Raw genomic sequence first — 20008 nt, 5'->3', positions numbered from 1 at the left:
AATCAGATGAATATATATGTGAATCTACTTCTGAACTCTAGTCTGTTCCATTGCTCTACATGTCTACCCTTGTGCTAATACTATTTTGTCTTGATTATTGTAGCTATATAGAAAGTCTTGAAATCAAGCACTGTAAGTCCTACAACCTTGGTTTTTTTCAGAATTGTTTTGCCTGGTCTAGGTCCTTTGCATTTCCACATGACTATGAGAAACAGCTTGTCAATTTCTAAAAAAAAAAAAAAAAAAAAAAAGAAAAAGAAAGAAAGAAAAAGAAGTCTGCTAGGACTTTTAAACTCTACAAATCAATTTGGGGAAGACTGACATCTAACAATATGTCCTCTTTTCCACAAACATGCTATATCTCTCCATTTACTTAGGTCTTGTTTTATTTCTCTTGGTAATGTTTTACAGTTTTCAGTAAACATGTCTGCATATATTTTGTTAAAACATATCCCTGAAGTATTTCATTATTTTGGATGCTATTGTAAATGAAATAGCTTTATTTTCCAACCATTAGTTGGTAGCATAAAAAAATTATACTGACCTTGTATCTTGTGACTTTGCTAAACTCACTTATTAGTTCTAGTGGCTATTCCATAGACTCCTTAGGATTTTCGACATATGCAATAAAGTTGTTTGCAAACAAAGAAAATTTTACTTATTCTTTTTCAACCTGGATGTCTTCTATTTTTTTCTTGCCTTATTCCATTGGCTTGGACCTCTAACAGAAGGTTGAATAACAGTGAATGCAAGCATTCTTGTTTGTTCTCAACCTCAGAGGAAAAGCATTCAGTGTCTCACCATTAAATATGATATAAACTTGGTTTTTTATAGATGCCTTTAATCAAATAAAGGAAATTCCTTTTTATTCCTAGCGTGCTGAATGAGTGTCAAACTTTTCTACACTTGAGATAACATGATTTTTCAGTTTTCTTCTACTCACATGGTGAGTTAAATCAATAGGTTTTTAAATTTTAACCTGCATTGCACTGCTGGGACAAATCCCTCCTGGTCATGATGTATTCTCCTTTTCATATATCAATAAATTTAATTTGCTAATATTGTGTTAAAGATTACTGGGTCTATGTTCAAAGATTATTGGGTCTATGTTCACAAAGATACTGTTCTGTACTTTTCTTATTATTTCTTTGCCATCATAGTGATGGTGACCTCATGAAATAAACTGAAAACTGTTCCTTCATCCACTTTTTTGTGGGGGACAGGGGGTGGTGGTAAGAGTTTCTTAAATATTTTAGCTTCTTGTTTAGCTTCTTGTTTCATTGCTTTTTTGTTCATTTTCTGTTTTATTGATTTCCCTTTATTATTTCCTTTTTTCTACTTACTTTGGACTCACCTTGCTCTTATTTTTCTAACTTCTTAAGATACATGCTTAAGTAATTGATTTTGGACCCTTCTTATTTTTCAACTAAAAGCATTTAAATTTTGATATTTTCTGCTCTCATCACTCAGCTCAAAATATTTTCTAATAACCCTTATGATTTCTTCTCTGACCCAGAGGTACTTTAAAACTATATAAATTTCTAAACTTTTGAGATTTTCTAAGCATCTTTTTGTTTTTTATTCCTAATTTAATTCTGCTAGTCAGAAAACATGCGTCTGTAAAATTTCATCATTTAGAAGGGATTAATATCAACTTAACAGCTCATACAACTCAATATCAAAAAAAAAAACAAACCCTGATTAAAAAATGGGCAGAATACCTGAATATTTTTCCAAAGACATACAGATGTCCAATAGGCACATGAAAAGATGCTCAACTTCACTAATCATCAGGGAAATGCAAATCAAAACCACAAGATATCACTTCACACCTGTCAGAATGGCTATCATCAGAAAGACCACAAATAAAAAATGCTGGAGAGAATGTGGAAAAAAGGAAACTCCTGTACACTGTTGGTGGGACTGTAAATTGGTGCAGCCACTGTGGAAAACAGTATGGAGGTTCCCCAAAAAAGCTAAAAGTAGAACTACCATGTGATCCAGCAATTCCACTCCTGGCTATATATGTACTAAAAAAAATGAAAACATAGGGCTTCCCTGGTGGCACAGTGGTTGAGAGTCCACCTGCCGATACAGGGGACACGGGTTCGTGCCCTGGTCCAGGAAGATCCCACATGCTGTGGAGCGGCTGGGCCCGTGAGCCATGGCCACTAAGCCTGTGCGTCCAGAGCCTGTGCTCCGCAATGGGAGAGGCCACAGCAGTGAGAGGCCTGCGTACCACAAAAAAAAAAAAAAGCAAACATTAATTCAAAAGATACATGCACCCCAATGTTCATAGCAGCATTATTTACAATGGCCAAGATATGGAAGCAACCTAAGTGCCCATCAACATAGAAATGGATAAAGAAGAGGTGGCACACATACACAATGGAATACTACTCTGCCATAAAAAAAGAAAGAAAGTTTGCCATTTGCAACAACATGGATAGACTTGGAGGGTTATTATGCTTAGTGAAATAAAACAGAGAAAGACATATACTGTATTTTATCACTTATATGTGGAATCTAAAAAAATAAAACAAACTAGTAAATATTAAAAAAAGAAACAAACTCACAGATATAGAAAACAAACTAATGGTTACCAGTGGGGAGAGGGAAGTGGGGACGAGCAAGACAGGGGTAGGGGTTTAAGAGGGTGGAACTACTATGTATAAAATAAATAAGCTACAAGGATATATTATACAGCACAGGGAACATAGCCAATATTTTATAACAACTGTAAATGGAGTACCTGAAACTTATATAATATACCACATCAACTACACAATTAAAAAGTTTGTGCATTTGTTGATTTCTCTTTTTAGTTCTGTAGTTTTTGTCTGGTTTTTTTGAAGCTCTACTTTTGGGCACATACATTTATAATTCTTAGATGTTCCTGATCAATTGATCTTTTCTTCTGCTGTATGCAATATTCTGTTAAGGCCATTCAGTGAACTATTCATTTAGTTATTGCATTTTTCAGCTCTACAATTCATTCATTCATTATTAGAATATGTTTTATTTTAATTCTTTCAACATATTTATAATGGCTGTTTCGAAATTTGTGTCTGCTAAATCCACTATCTAGGCCACCTGTTCCACCTGATTCAGGAGCTAACTCCAACTCTTATCTAAGCCATACTGACATCAATCTCTTTCACTTCCTTCACTTCAAGGCAAGCTCCCCATAAAGGTTTCTCTAAGTAATATACAATGCTGAATTCCAACAAAAGTACTACAGAGATACCACAGGTTCGGCTGCAGACCACTGCAATAAAATGAATATCACAATAAAGCAAGTCATGAATTTTTTAGTTTCCCAGTTCATATAAAAGTTATGTTTACACTATACTGTAGTCTATTAAGTGTACAATATCATTATGTCTAAAAAAACAATGTATGTACCTTAATTTAAAAATACTTCATTGCTAAAAAATACTAACCATCATCTGAGCCATCAACTAGTCATAATCTTTTTGCTGGTGGAGGGTCCTGGCCCAATGTTGATGGCTGCTGACTAAGCAGGGTAGTAGTTGCTGGTAGCTGTGGCAATTTAGTAAAATAAGACAATAATGAAGTTTGCCACATCAATTGATTCTTCCTTTCATGAACAATTTCTCTGTAGCATGCAATGCTGTTTGATAGGATTTTACCCACAGAATTTCTTTCAATAGTGTAATCAATCCTCTCAAACCCTGTTGCTGTTTTCTCAACTAAGTTTATGTAATATTCTAAATCCTTTGCTGTTGTTTCAACAATCTTCACCTTCACCAGGAGTAGATTCAATCTCAAGAAACCATTTTCTTTGCTCATCCCTAAGAAGCTACTCCTCAACCATTAGAGTTTTGTCAAGAGTTTGCAGCAGTTCAGTCCCATCTTCAGGCTCCACTTTTAATTCTAGTTCTCTTGCTGTTCCCACTCCACATCTGCAGTTACCTCCTCCACTGAAGTCTAGAACCCCTCAAAGCCATCCATGAGGGTTGGAATCAACTTCTTCCAAACTCCTGTTAATGTCGATGTTTGACCTCTTCCAGTGAATTCATGAGTGTTCCTAAAAGCATATGGAATGCTGAATCCTTTCCAGAACACTTTTAATTTCCTTTGCCCAGATCCATCAGAGGAATCACTATGGCAGCTATATCTTTATGAAATATATTTCTTAAATAGTAACGTTTAAAAGTCAAAATTGTTTGTTGATCCATGGGCTGCACAATGGATGTTGTGTTATTAGCAGGCATGAAAACAACATTAATCTCATTGTACATCTCCACCAGAGCTCTTGGGTGACCAGGTACAGTTTCAATGAACAGTAATAGTTTGAAAGGAATCTTTTTTTCTGAGCAGTAAGTCTCAACAGTAGGCTTAACATATTCAGTAAACCATGTTGTTAGCAGATGTACCTTGGTGGTCAGAATGGTAAATGAGCACTGGCTTCAACTTAAATCCACCAGTTACATTAGCTCCTAACAAGAGAGTCAGCCTGTCCTTTGAAGCTTTGCAGCCAGGCAGTACTTCTCTTTAGAGTCCTAGATGGCACCTTCTTCCAATAGAAGGCTGTTTTGTCTACACTGAAAATCTATTGTTTACTGTCACCATCATAATGAATTATCTTAGCCAGAACTTCTACATAACTTGCTGCAGCTTCTGCATCAGCACTTGCTGCTTCACCTTGCACTTTGATGTTACAGAGACAGCTTTGTTCCTTAAACCTCACGAACCAATCTCTGCTAGCTTCAAACTTTTCTTCTGCAGCTTCCTCACCACATTCAGCCTTCATATAACTGTAGAGAGTTAGGGCCTTGCTCTGGATTATGCTTTGGCTTAGGGGAATGTTGTAGCTGGCTTGATCTTCTATCCATACCACTAAAACTTTCTCCATATCAGTAATTTCGCTTTCTTATCATTTGTATGTTCAGTGGAGTAGGACTTTTAACTTCCTTCAAGAACTTTTCCTTTGCATTCACAACTTGGCTAAATGTTCAGCACAAGAGGCCTAGCTTTTGGTCTATCTCAGCTTTCGACATGCCTTCTTCACTAAGCTTAATCATTTTCAGCTTCTGATGTAAAGTGAGAGATGTGCAACTCTTCCTTTCACTTGAATACTTGGGGGCCACTGTAGGGTTATCAGCTGGCCTAACTTCAATATTGGTGTGTCTCAGGGAATAGGGAGGCCCAAGGAGAGGGAGAGAGAAATGCAGGAAAGTCCAGTAAGTGTAACAGTCAGAATACAAACAACATTTATCAATTAAATTTGCAGTCTTATGTGGGCATGGTTCATGGTACCCCAAAACAAGAGTAACATCAAAGATCGCTGATCACAAATCACCATCACAATTATAACAATAATGAAAAAGCTTGAAATATTGCAAGAATTATCGAAATGTGACACAGAGACGTGAAGTGAGCAAATGCTGTTGGAAAAATGGTGCCCAAAAGACTTGCTTAACACAGGGTTGCCACAAACCTTCAATTTATTAAAAATGCAGTATCTGCAAAGCACAATAAAATGATGTATGCCTATACAATACTTAAAAGGTCATGTGATATCCTGAAGAGAACATCTATTAACCCATAGACCTGGATTCAAATCCCAGATCTGGTTCGATAACCTCGGACAAGTTACAAAACCTTTGATCCACTTTCCTCATATCTCTTTCATAGAGTAATCATGACAATCAGCCCTAAGTGTACATCAGGAAAACTAGTCATCAGCATTTATTTACTACCTGTGTCCAACAGACACTTCTTGTTTATAGTTAAGTCACTTTGCAAATAATTTACAGAATAAATAATAAAAGGATTGTGGAAAAAACCTTGTATGAGATATTTTAGTAGGAATTTAAACATAGCAACCCCCCCCCAAAAATAAACATAGCAAACCCAAACTTTCTATATTTTATATATATAATACATATTTAAAACAGCCAATTTTTCTGGTTTTGAAGGTATGTATATCAAATGGTCAGTATCTTTTGAATGTAAGTGCTTAAACTGTCGTGTATGAAACTAAAACATCTATCTTGTAAATACTGATTCCAGATTTCCAATCTCTAAAATGTTCTACTTTATTACTTGTGGGTTTTTTTTTCTTATATTTTGCTATCAAAAGGCAATGCTGATTCCAGATTAGAAATATATATTTAATAGATTCTAGCATATTATTACTTCTTGTTCTTCTACTACTTTTCAAAATGCAATACATTTGTAATTTTTGATGGCTCAGAATTTTGTTGAAGGATGGCCATCTCTGCTCCATAACTGCAAAAAACATTTTCATATTTGGTTTATAAATCCCAAATAGAATGATGAATCCAATTAATGTTTTCATTTCTGTATCAGTTATTTCCTTGTAAGCACTTCTGTTTACACATCAGACTTCAGGATCTGTCCACTTATGAACCATATCAAGTGAATTTTGGTGCACAAACATCATAAAAGATTTAAAATACTGTAACATGACTTCCTAGGGAAAAATGGGATGATTCAGGTTCTAGTCACAAAGTACTGCATGATGAACACCTTCTTGTTGAATGACTAAATGGATGAGAATAGCAGGTATCTTTTTGTTCTTAGAAATATATCACTAACTCAGTATTTCTTGGGTTTGGGAAAACTAATCTATAATATCATCCACTCAATTTCACCATCGTAATTAGAGTGTTGCTGTCTGTATTTATCTTCTGATTCTGATAACAGTAAACAATTTTCCTCTGTCAGTTTTCATCTCTTTGTCATTATGAGCAGAAAAAAAATACCTAAACTCTCAAGTATGTTCAATGAAAACTAAAGGGGAAAAAAACAAAAAAAGACTAGACCTAAATGGCATCTACAGACTTTTATTACACCTTCTTGAAGGATGCTATACTTTGGGCAACACAATAAGAAAACTGAAGGATAATAGTGATAATTTCGTTACTTCATTGTCCCTCTAGGTCATTCAATCATTCTGCTATATTCTTGTTATTTTAGTGGTTGGGCATGATGGAGAAAAACTGATGGGTAATGATGAAATAATTCTTAAGATGATGATAAATTTTCTAGTTGTGCTTTGGAAGACTTCTTATAAAGAATAAAAGTCATAAAGTAAAAATCTTAACAAATCAGAACCACTCAAAATACATACTCAAAAACGAAATTGGGTCCAACAGACCCTGATGATATACTATGGGTTAAATAAAATATATATGAAATATTCCCTCCTCCATTATTTGATCACATATTATTTTGTGTTAATCTTCTAGTATTCTGTCTCATCTCCTACAATTTCTATCAAAGAGCATTGCTAACATGCACATAAGAAGATGATCATCATCATCTGCCACCAGGGCAACGCAAATCAAGCCCATTATCCAATGAGATACCACTTCCACCCTAGGATGGCTATAATAGAAAAGGCACACAATAAAAGGTGTTGGCAAGGATATGAAAAAACTGGAAGCCTCATAATTGTTAGAGTAAACTGGTGCAGCCTCTTTAGAAAACAGTCGAGGCAGTACAAAAGATTAAACGTATGACCCAACAATTCCACTCCTAGAGAAATGAAAACATGTCCAAGAGAAATGAAAACATTACGCCCCTACAAAACCTTATACACAAATGATCACAGCATTTTTCATAACAGCCAAAAGTGAAAACAACCCAAATGTCCATCAACTGATGAACAGATAAACAACTGTGATATACCCATACAATGAAATATCACTCAGTCATAAAAAAGGAATAAAATGCCACTATATGCTACAACATAGATGACCCTGAAAGCCTTACATTAAATGAAAGAAGCCAGACACAGTAGGTCACATATTGTATGATTCCATTTATATAAAATGTCCAAAATAAGCGAATCTATAGAGATGGAAAGTAAATTACTGGTTGCCAGAAGTTTGGAGGATGAGGGAGGGTACCTGGTAATGAGAGGTGGGTTTCTTTTTGGACTGATAAAATGAAAATGTCGGACTTCCCTGGTGGTGCAGTGGTTAAGAATCTGCCTGCCAATGCAGGGGACACAGGTTCGAGCCCTGGTCTGGGAAGATCCCACATGCCGCAGAGCAACTAAGCCCATGCGCCACAACTACTGAGCATTCACTCTAGAGCCCACGAGCCACAACTACTGAGCCCACGCGTCACAACTACTGAAGCCCACGTGCTCTAAGGGCCCACATGCCGCAACTACTAAGCCCGCGTGCCACAACTTCTGAGTCCGTGTGCTGCAACTACTGAAGCCCGCACACCTAGAGCCAGTGCTCCACAGCAAGAGAAGCCACTGCAATGAGAAGCCTGCACGACACAACGAAGAGCAGCCCCCTCTCACCTCAACTAGGGAAAGCCCATGCGCAGCAACGAAGACCCAACGCAGCCAATAAAGAAATTAACTAATTAATTAATTAAAAATGAAAATGTCCCGGAATTAGATAGTGGTGGTTGCACAACTTTGCAAATATACTGAAAACCACTGAATCACACACTTTTAAAGGGTAAATTTTAAGGTATGTGAATTATATCTCAATAAAAAATATTTTTTAATTAAGAAAAAACGAAATCAAGGAGCTCTAATCTAATATAGTGGTATACCCAACAGAGTCAAGTCACTTGTCACAAAGCAAAGTAGGTGGTAATGTCCATAAAGAATTCAAGTTTCTTGATTTCAAGCTGTTTCCTGGCTTTCCTTTGGACCACGTTAGTCTTGATAAAAGTTCTAAATAGTCATTAATATGTCAGAGTAAGTCAAGCGGTTCACCTACCCGAAGAATAGGAACTCCAAAGTCTCTCAAATTCAAAGTATATGTGAGTTAATATTAAGAAGTGAAATAAATTATCTTGACCCCTGGCTTGCTGATCAAAAGAAAAGGTCTGAGTGAAAAGAAGCAAAGTGACGATTTCTAGGACATCTAAAGACCAGCCTTTAATTTAAAACAGCAAGAGAATTAATATACAATTAGAAAAGTTTCCTTAAGAAGAACAGAACAGCTACTTCTTAGTTAACTAGGAAAAGACATGTTTATTCTTGTGATAAACATGTATTAAGCATCTGCTATGTATCAAATACTATGCTAGGTGCTCCGGGCCTATGAAAATGAAGAAGACCCAATCCTTGTCAACAAAAAACTCACAACTGGGTGGAACAGATCAAAATACAGATAGCTACACCATTCAGGAGCTGTTAACAGTGGTATATTCAAAGAACTATGGTAATAAAAGGAAGAAAGAGGTGAAAATAGGGAAGGAGGGAGGAAGGAAAGCAGGAATGGAGGAAGGGAAGGAGGAAGGAAAAAGGTGAAACAAAGAGAAAAAGGAAGGTTACCTCCTTTCAGAGTAATGCTGACACTTGAGCTGGGCATTAAACAATGAGTAAAATAGAAAGAAAGACTACCTAGATACAATGAAGAGTATGGGCAACAACATGAAGATATTTAACTGCATCATAAATCCAAAAACAATGGTGCAGTATAGCATCAATATAAAGTTCAGGGAGATGAAGCTGAGGGCTAGGGTTGAAAATGTGGCATTAGAGGTAGGTCTGTGTGTTTATTAGTGTACCACAGCTTAAGGCAGCAATGTTATAGATGGAGCAAAGGTAACAGAGATTAGAGGAAGGAGACAATTGGAGGTGACACAATAATCCATGCTATTTATCATTAAAATAATTATTTTTTAAAATCTCATTTCTTCTAATTACTTTGTTTTCATATAAAAACCCAGAATCTCAAAACATCAGGGATGATGTAAGGAATCAGATGAAAGAATGGATTAGGTGCTAAACCCTATATAGATCAGGACACTACTACATACCTTCTTCTTATAAAAATCCACAGTGAAGCAGAAGCTCCTAGGCATGTCTCATGTCCACAAACTGGCTGGAGACAACACAGAAGCCCTAACGTTCCAGCATCAAAGCAAATGGTTAAACTCATTTCACCAATTTTCTCTTAACATACACAAAAAAGGATCAAATGGAAATTCTAGAAACAAAAAGTCCAATAATTCACCAGATGTGACAGAACAGAGAGCCAGAGATCTTGAAGCTAGATCAGTGAAAAGTACCCAATATAAGGAACAAAAAGGAAAAGAACAAAGGAAAATTAATAAAGCCAGAATGACCTATGAAACAATGTCAAGTAGTCTATCATATTTTAATTGGACACTAAAAGCAAAGGAGAGAAAATGGGGCCATATTTTTTTTTAAAAGAAATAATGACCAAAAATATCTCAAATTTGCATGAAAACCCCTTCTTATTGATCCTAGGTTAGCAAATTCCAAGCAGAATAAAGAAAACCACACTGAGGCGCATCACAGACTGCTTAAATCTAAAGATAAAGAAAAAAATCTTGAACACTACCAGAGGAGGTAGGGCTGGGGAAGGGCATATTACACACAAGAAAATAAAAGTATATTATAAATGACAGCTGACTTTTCTCCAGAAATAATGGAGACCAAGGATGATGGAACATCTTCAAAGGTCTGAAAGATGGGGAAAACCCAAAAAACTCAATATTCCACACCCCAAAAAAATATGAGGATGAAATAAAGACCTTTGCAAGTAAACAAAAGCCTACAAAATGTGTTGCCTACAGTCCTGCACTACAAGAAACGCCAAAGGATGTTGTTAGGCTAAAGAGGAAAGATTGAAATTTGGATTTATAGAAAAGAACATCAGAAAAGACAAAAAATTAGGAAAATATTTTAGTCAAAATAACTTCCTTAAAACACAACTAACCTTTTAAGGCAAATAAAACAAATCCTAAGGTGGGATTTATGATGCAAGGAGAAGTACAAGATATGACAACAGCACAAAGAAAAGGATGGGTAGATAAATGGAATTATACTGTTGTAGGGTTATTACGTTTGTGAAACGGATGGGAAGAGGCAAGTAGTAAGTGGTATGAAGTGTGAGGTGTAAAGTGAAAAGTGGTATAATATTACATCAAAATAGACTTTGATAAGTTAATAATACATACTGTTAAGCTCTAGAATGACTACTGAAAAATAAAGAAAAGGAGCATATAGCTAATAAGCCATTAGAAAAAATAAAATAGAATACTATATTTGATTAACCACAAAGGTTGCAAAAATGAAGCAACACAGAAACAAAAGAAAAAAAAGAACCAAACCAATAATCATATTAAATACAGACTAAGCACTCCAATTAGAAGGCAGAGACTGTTACACTGAATTTAAGAAGGAAGAGTCAATGGCTACATGCTGTTTATAAGACACACACTTTAAATACAAAGACATTTATAGATTAAAAGCAAAATACTAGAGGGGCTTCCCTGGTGGCGCAGTGGTTGAGAGGCCGCCTGCCGATGCAGGAGACACAGGTTCATGCCCCGGTCCAGGAGGATCCCACATGCCGCGGAGCCGCTGAGCCTGCGTGTCCGGAGCCTGTGCCCCGCAATGGGAGAGGCCACAACAGTGAGAGGCCCACGTACCGCCAAAAAAAAAAAAGCCAAATACTAGAAAAAAATATACCATGAAGTTGCACAAGAAAGCTTTAGTAGCTATATTAATATCAGACAAATAAAGTTTTAAGACAAAGAGTATTTGAAGAAATTAAGAAGAACATTTCATAAAGATAAAAGAACAATTCAACAGGAAGATTAAACACTCCATACATAAATATTAATTTGAAATGGATCACAGACCTAAATGTAAAAATTAAAACTATAAAACCTACAGAAGAAAACAGAGGAGAAAATATTTATGACCTTGGTTGATTTCCTGGACAGGACACACAAGTCGTTAATCATTAAATGAAAAATTAATAAATTAGACTTCATCAAATCTAAAACTTCTCTTTTTAAGACATTATTATGAAAACAAAAAGGCAAATCACATTTTGAAAAAATGTTTACACAATATAAATCCAAGAAAAGACATATCTAAAATATACATAAAACTCTTACAACTCAGTAATAATGACAACCAAATTTTAAAAGAAAAAAAATTGCAAAAGACTTTAAAAGAACTTTAAGAAGTGAAGATATACAAACGACAGCTAAGCACATAAAAAAGATGCTCAAAATCAATGGTCATCAGGAAAATTCAAAATAAAACCATTATGAGACACTACATCACATCCTCTAAAATGACTAAAATTAAAAAGATAGAGGGAACTCTACTCAGTACTCTGTAATAACCTATATGGGAAAAGAATCTTTAAAAAAGTGGATATATGTATATGTATAACTGATTCACTTTGCTGTACAGCAGAAACTAACACAACATTGGAAATCAACTATACTCCAATAAAAAGTAATTTTAAAAAAGATAGGTGATATCAACTGTCAGTCAGGATATGGAGCAACTGGAACTCACATGTCTTGCTACTGGGAATGTAAAATACACAACCACTTTGGAGAAAGATTTAGCAGTTTCTTATCAAGTTAATGTTCCATCTACCCTTTAACATAACAATCCTTCCATTATTCAAGAGAAACAAAAGCATATGTCCATAGAAAACTTGTATAAGAATTTCTTAGTAGCTTGTTCATAATAGCCCTAAACTGAAAACAACCCAAATGTCCACCAAGAGATAAATGGACAAAAAATTGTGGTATATTCATACAATGGAATACTACTTAGCAATAATAAGAAACAACTGACATATGCAATAGCATCACAGACATTATGCTGAATGAAAGAAGATAGACATAGAGTATATACCAAATGATTCCATTTATGTGACGTTCCATCATATGAGATTTACGTGAATTAATCTGTTATGGAAAAATCTACTATGGACTTAAAGATCACTATCTAAAACTGAGGCCTGAATACAACTTTGTTTTAAAGATTGAGATAATGCATGTAAAATAGCCCCCTTGGGCTTCCCTGATGGCGCAGTGGTTGAGATTCCGCCTGCCGATGCAGGGGACGCGGGTTCGTGCCCCGGTCCGGGAGGATCCCACATGCCGCAGAGCGGCTGGTCCCGTGAGCCATGGCCACTGAGCCTGTGCGTGCGGAGCCTGTGCTCCACAACGGGAGAGGCCACAACAGTGAGAGGCCCGTGTACGGCAAAAAAAAAAAAAATAGCCCCCTAGTCTGTAAAGCTATATACAAATGTAGGCATTATTATTAACTTACATCAACAATTCTGGTACAGCAAGTTAATGTCCTCCTGGAGAAGGCAATGTCTTAGTCTGTAAAATCCCAAAGAAAGATCACAAACTAGAATTGTCCAGCTCTGAACACATCTTCCAAAACCGAATCACCTGCCAACTTCAAGATGTGTCAAAGATGAACAATGGACTTAAATGCCTTTATTTTCATCATTATAAAATAGCACTTCAAATAAAGTACATTTTAATTATTCCAATAATTTCTGACTGAAATTTTATGTCAGTACAAAGCCCCCTGCTCTACTACACACTGATATGACCTTTCTTTAACAGCTCTTAGATTAGAAACAGCCTAATAAAAATGCCATTATCTGATTAAATATAAATAAACCCAAGAAGTTAATATTAATTTCATATTCCTGGGGAAAGCAGTCCCTGTCATAAATAGCTAGCCATTCCAAATGGCTAAATCTGTGAATTTTATGTTTTAACTAACTATATTATCATGTATATATGCTCATTGGTAAAGTGAATCATCACAGACTATTCTCTGCTCTCAGTGCACACCATATCAAGAGCCTCAGACATAGTACTGGATCCCTTTTGCCCGACTTCTTTGGCTTCAGACCATGTGTCTCAATGTTTTTTCTCTCCCAGTTTAGATATGGCAATCCAATTTTAAAGGTTTGTTGTTGTTTTTTTTTTTTTAACCCTCCATCATCTTAGGGTGCTGCTCCTGGGCAGCTGCCCACAACTCCAAGGTACAGCATTTGCATGCACCATATAGACAGAGTGAACATCCTTCCCATTTTAGTCTTGGTTTATACCTATTGCCTATACATAATTGAGAAAAATGTCTTTTTATTCTCAGAAGTTTCTAGTTTGGGCAACAGGTTAAATAATCACTCTACTCAGACCACAAAAATAGGCTACCAACAGTCAGTACACAGTAGGCACTCAAAGGCAGGTAGCTTGGGTGGCTAACTGGCTGAATGAATGTATGGACAAAAACTATTCCAATGCCAGCTCAGGTCTCTGGAACATTCTTGTTGAACAAATACAGTCTTTTATTACTTTTACATTGATTATCAAATTAATCTAAGTGTTGCCCAGAAAAGATTATTACGGAACTCACTCTTAATCAATGGATTAAAAATACTATGTAAGAGTGAAGTAAGTCAGAAAGAGAAAAACAAATACCATATGTTAACACATATATATGGAATCTAAAAAAAAAAAAAAAGGTTCTGAAGAACCTAGGGGCAGGACAGGAATAAAGACTCAGACGTAGAGAATGGACTTGAGGACATGGGGAGGGCGAAGGGTAAGCTGAGATGAAGTGAGAGAGTGGCACTGACATATATACACTACCAAATGTAAAATAGATAGCTAGTGGGAAGTAGCCACATAGCACAGGGAGATCAGCTCGGTGCTTTGTGAGGGGTGGGATAGGGAGGGTGGGAGGGAGACGCAAGAGGGAGGGGATATGGGGATATATGTATACATATAGCTGATTCACTCTGTTATACAGCAGAAACTAACACAACACTGTAAAGCAATTATACTCCAATAAAGATGTTAAAAAAATTAACAATATGTAATTAGTATACTGACTGTAGTATAGTAAATGGTTCCTCTAAATGTTAAGGATACTTAAAAACAGTATATTCTGTTAAGCAATTAATAGTTGGCCACATCTTGTTTTTAAATCATCAGTGCCTTAACCTAATCTTTTTAGAAATTATTTAAGTTGAAGATAAATAAGGTTTTACTACATCACAACTGATTTCCAAGAGACAGACAGCTCACCTATATTTACTGTAACTCATATAATATTTACTATAACTCACATATGATAGATAGTATAACTTGTATGTTACTAGTTTAGGTTAATTCAACGCTGTCTTGTATCTCAGTATGTATCAAATTAACTATTGAATCTAAGCCTAAAAGAAAAAAACTTGATGCTCAAATGAACTTATGACTGGCAACAACCCACATGCTCTTCAAATGGTGACTAAACTGGTAAATCCGTAAGATGAACTATATGAAATAAAATGGAACTGCTGATACTAACAGCACAGATGGATCTTAAATGCATTATGCTAAGCGAAAGAACTCAGACTCAAAAGGCCACCTACTGTATGAGACCCACTTATACGAATTTCTGGAAAAGGCAAAATTATAAGAACAAAAAATAGATCAGTGGTTGCCAGGACTTGGAGTGGGAGCAGGGGGGCACTGACTACCAAGGGGCAATACTGTTCTGTATCTTGACCATGGTGATGCTTACACTGTATGCACTGGTCAAACTACTAGAATTACACGCCAAAGAGTAAATTTTACCATGTATAATTTTTTTAAAAATTAATCTGAGGGCAAAAAGAATATTTTTTAAAAAGCAGTTTAGATCTGGAAAAGAAAAAAGGCCAACAGCAACAAACTGTTATTTCCCACCCTTAAGAACAGAGACTACTTACTGCATGTGCAAGTAAAAGGCAGCTCTAACTAAACTGCTTTGACTAACAGTATATTGTCAGGGTCTGTGCCAGCACTACTTTCTGTTTCTGCAGTGTTGTCTCTCTGAATCAGACCCTCATCTCTTATCTAACCCAATTTTTCAAATCCTCTCTGAATGCCTCCCTCAATGCTTAGTCTGGGTTTTCTAACCCTGGTTTGTCTAACTGACCGCCTTACATTCATAATCCACTTCTGCCTTAACATGCACTCTTGGCATCAACCCATTTCTTCACTCTTGACCTCATGTTAGTACTTACATTAATTCCCTTAATTCCTGATTCCATCTCAACTTTGTTCTGATGGGTTGCTCTTGATCATGTCCTCTTCTCAGCCTTCAAAAGGGGGTTCTTACCTATCATGAGTTAAAACTACGAAGGGTAATAATTTCTTCTCTCCTTGAAGTGCTTTAGAAGTGCCAAACTCTAAAGCCTCCCTTGGGAACCCTATGAGTGTTTTTTCACTCCAATAATATGACGTACTTACTTCTGTCCAACTGAACTCTTGCCTATCTTTAAGTTCTACTTCCTGCTTGGTTTTATTCAAAGACACAGATAAGACGTCAACTTCTTCCTTACAAAAATCACACATCTACTTTAAGACTATTATTAAACTTAATACTATCTTCCTTCTTCAAGGTACATACCTATGATTCCTGCAACACTGTTTATCACTTAATGCTATTATCTTATGTTCTCTCAAACCTCTCCAGTCTTTCTACAACCCTTTACAAATGAAACGACCAAAACAGGATACTAACAAATAACAGACAATTGACAAATAAATACAACACGATACTAACATGGCCAAAAAAGAATACCCTTTGAACAAAAGCAATCAGTCAACTATGTTATGGTCTCTTACATTATGACAGAGGGCAGGAGTAGAAAATAATCACAATCTCAGAACTTCCAAAAGTTAATTCTCTAGCAGTGAGCTGCTGTCTCCTCACAAACCAGGAGACCCCCAATCTCCACAGCCATTGAGCACTTACAACCTCCCCACCCCAGGGAAGAAAAAGCATCCAAAAAACAAAAACCTCTTCTTACTATGAATTCACTGTAGTTATCTCTCCCAGGCCATGCAGGGGGCCTTCACGGGGTCTTAAACTTCTTAGCTATCATCTCATTTCTCTTAGAGCCCAAATGCTGCTACTTAAATATGCAATTGTTAAAACTACTTCTTATAATCTTTTATTTCCTTTAAAGTCAAAGTATCATTTTCCTGAGCCAGAGAAGAGGGAACAAGGTTGAGAAAAGATTAAGCTGGAAAGCAAAAAAAGAGAACTCTAGTTTTTTAGAAAACTGAATTTAGCTGATAGGATTTGTCTTTCCATAATGTGAGCAAAATACTTACCTTGAAGATAATTAAGAGGCATTTGTGAATTCCAGAATAAGAAGGCTTTTACCAAAAAAATTAGATCAAAAAACCAGACAAAAAAACAAAGCTAATGATAAGAGGAGAGATAAGAGACAGGAATTAAAAAACAAAAAAAACAAAACAAACAAACAAAAAAACAGACTGCAGGATACAGAAACAGGGCTATAATCAAGGGAAAAGAAAACAGAAATCTATCCCCAAAAAAGCAGCAGAGCTATGGATGCAAAATGTAATTTCATTCTGGGTTTCTTTTTAAAGAAAGCAATAATGTAGCTGTTTGTATTTAGTTTCAGGGAACTGAGAAAAATGGATTTCAGACCATCAATGTACATGGGAGAGTATCAAATATTAAGGGCTTTTATGACAAAAGCTTCTAGAAAATAAAGGATTGAGTCAGGAATAAATAATCATATAAAAGCACCTGTAATTAAACAATACTTTTCAAGTTGAAGTTGGCTTCTACACTTCTCTTGGTAACACACTGAACAGAGTTATACCATAAAAGTATAGGGAAGAAGAAGCTGTATGAGCTACTTCTAACTCTACCTCTTGGACCCATCTGGATCATGGCAGCAGGTAGCAAAATCCTAAGGGGTTAAAGTACACCCATCACCCAAGACCAAAAACTACTCCCACCCCACCTTGGCTCAATGGTTTTCTCCCACTGTGGTGAGGGTGGTTTTGGAAAAGCTCCTCAAATGCCAGGAAACACTGTAATACAAAAAGAAAAAACAATTCATAAGTACCAAAACTTAACTAACATTTTGGCTTCCCTTTCAAGGAAAACTGGTATAGTGGAAAAAACACCAGTCTAGGAACCAAGAAACCAAGTGTATTCTGCTTGTTGGGCACTCATTCTAAGATGTTTGTGGTACTCCAGGGGATTTGGTGGGGAGGGCACCACTCACTCACTCACTGCTAAGGGTTACTAAACTAGTAGAATATATGCCAGAAGCTCCTGATGGCCATCTCTGTCACGAATTGGGCTGAAAATGAAGCCATCAGAGAAGCTAGCAGGACTAAGGGATGTAAAGAGACATCTCTGGTGATACAACTGAAGAATCCTCTCCAGTTCCAGCCCTTCCTGCAGATATTTTCTCCCTTAAGTGAGTCTGTAATAGGTTTCTGTGACTTGCAAGTAAGTCTGGCCAATACACTTGGGTTCTAATTCCACACTGAACTTGGGCAAGTCATTCCTCATTTACTGGCCTTACTTAGTTCCTCGTCTATAAAATGGGCCAGATCTGAGGTTTTCAAAACTTTTTTTAAGCAATAGAACTTTTTTAAACAAAAATCTTATTTTGATATCAAAAACTAAAATGATTTTATTCATATAAATGTATTTTATAAGATCAGATTTACAACATTTACTTCTGACCAAAATTAATAAGAACAATGGGTATTTAAATCTCACCTTGAGACTGAAAATAAAGATGACTGTTAGTAGAAATGTATTATCAAATGTATATTTATCACATCAGTGATAAATGTATGATACTTGTCATTCAAATGTATATTTACTACAATCACCGAAGTCAATGAGAACAATGATGTGTTTTGATAAAAATGAAACTTTAAAATTAAAGACTAATGGTAAAAGTTGAAAGCTTTTATTAACCTCCCAGGATTCAATTTATTTCTGTACTGTTTTGGTTGCATAGGAGTAAGACAACCCTGATTCAAAATGAATAGCTGCAAAGAATAACATGGTATTACTTATTCACCTGCCTTACCCCATGATATTATTTAATTAAAGGTAGAAAAAGCTTTTAAGTTCTGCACAAAAAAAACCTAACAGCACAAGATTTTTAAAATAGATATCCAATTGGTTAAAATTTAGTACATAATATAGTTCAGCATTTATGGGTGTTGTTTTTTCTTTTTTAATGATTTTAACCTCATTTAAAAATCAAATCTGAATCAAATGTTTACAGATTCCAATTAGTATCTTCACAGAACTCTAATAAAACAGCTAATCTCTAAACTCGATTAAGAAGATTTTTAGTCAGATTCACATACACTCACTACCCATCAGAAATTGTAATGAAGCAAATATAAAAAGTTATAATTTCTCTTTTTTTATAATAAGCCTGCTTTAAAGGAAAGAAAAATTTCACCAATTCCTATTCACAATCTTAGAGAGTTATGAATACAGACAAATAATAAACTGGGTCAAATAAGACTATTACAATAATCTATTCAATCTTATTGAGAACCAACTTGATGGGGCAGATCACAGAAGGTGCTATAAAACATTCATCATGTAAGAGTGCCTGCTTTACAACTGAGATGAATAACTCTCCATGCCCAACCTCAAGAAGTTAACAGTTTAGCAGAGCATACAATACAGCTGACCTTGAACAACACAGGTTTGAACTGCACGGGTCTACTCATACATGGATTTTTTTCAACATTAAATACTACAATTGCAGTTGGTTGCATCTGGAGATGTAGAACTGTGGATTCGCAGAAACCATGTATACCAAGGGCTGACTATAAATTATACTTGGGATTTTCGACTGTGCAGAGGGTCAGTGCCTCTAACCCACGCATTGTTCAAGGGTGAACTTTACATTCATTCATTCATTCAACAAGAGTGTCTCCTCAGTGCCACCAGCCACTGTGCAAGAAACAGGGGCTAAAAAGTGAACAATACACATACTGTCCCTACCCTCTTAAGTTCAGACTTTAACCTAAAGGCAATAGATAACCAATGAAGATTTTAAACAAAGAGACCATATGATTAGGTTAACCTTTCTGAAAGATGGCTGGCTACTATAAACTGGAGATACTAAGCCCCAGGATAGAGAAACCAGTTAGGAACTACTACAATGCTGACAAAGTAACAGGAACTCAAAAGATGGAACAACAAACTCAGCTGAAGTATGTGAAAACAAAAAAACTTCAGAGGGTAATGTTGCAGCTCAATCTTAAAAAACAAGGAGTACGCAGACAAGTTGAGGGAGTTTGTGCAATAAGAGAAAACCATAGGAAAGGCATGTCTGGGAAACGTCAAGTATCGATAGTTCCTCACAGTGAGTCTTGAATGAGG

The 20008-nt window shown here is 35.9% G+C and overlaps 1 protein-coding gene across 2 annotated transcripts in view; it reads right to left on the bottom strand.

The window, feature by feature from the left end:
- FOXJ3 (forkhead box J3) overlaps positions 1-20008 on the bottom strand; it is a 126822-nt gene that overhangs the window by 56538 nt on the left and 50276 nt on the right. The gene's annotated exons all lie outside the window — the stretch shown is intronic.

This window comes from Monodon monoceros, unplaced genomic scaffold (assembly GCF_005190385.1).
Source record: "Monodon monoceros isolate NGI ecotype Baffin Bay Population unplaced genomic scaffold, NGI_Narwhal_1 Super_Scaffold_18, whole genome shotgun sequence".
NCBI classification, from domain to species: domain Eukaryota; kingdom Metazoa; phylum Chordata; class Mammalia; order Artiodactyla; family Monodontidae; genus Monodon; species Monodon monoceros.
Note: the sequence above shows the minus strand (reverse complement) of the source record. Positions and strands in the feature narration are given on the sequence as shown.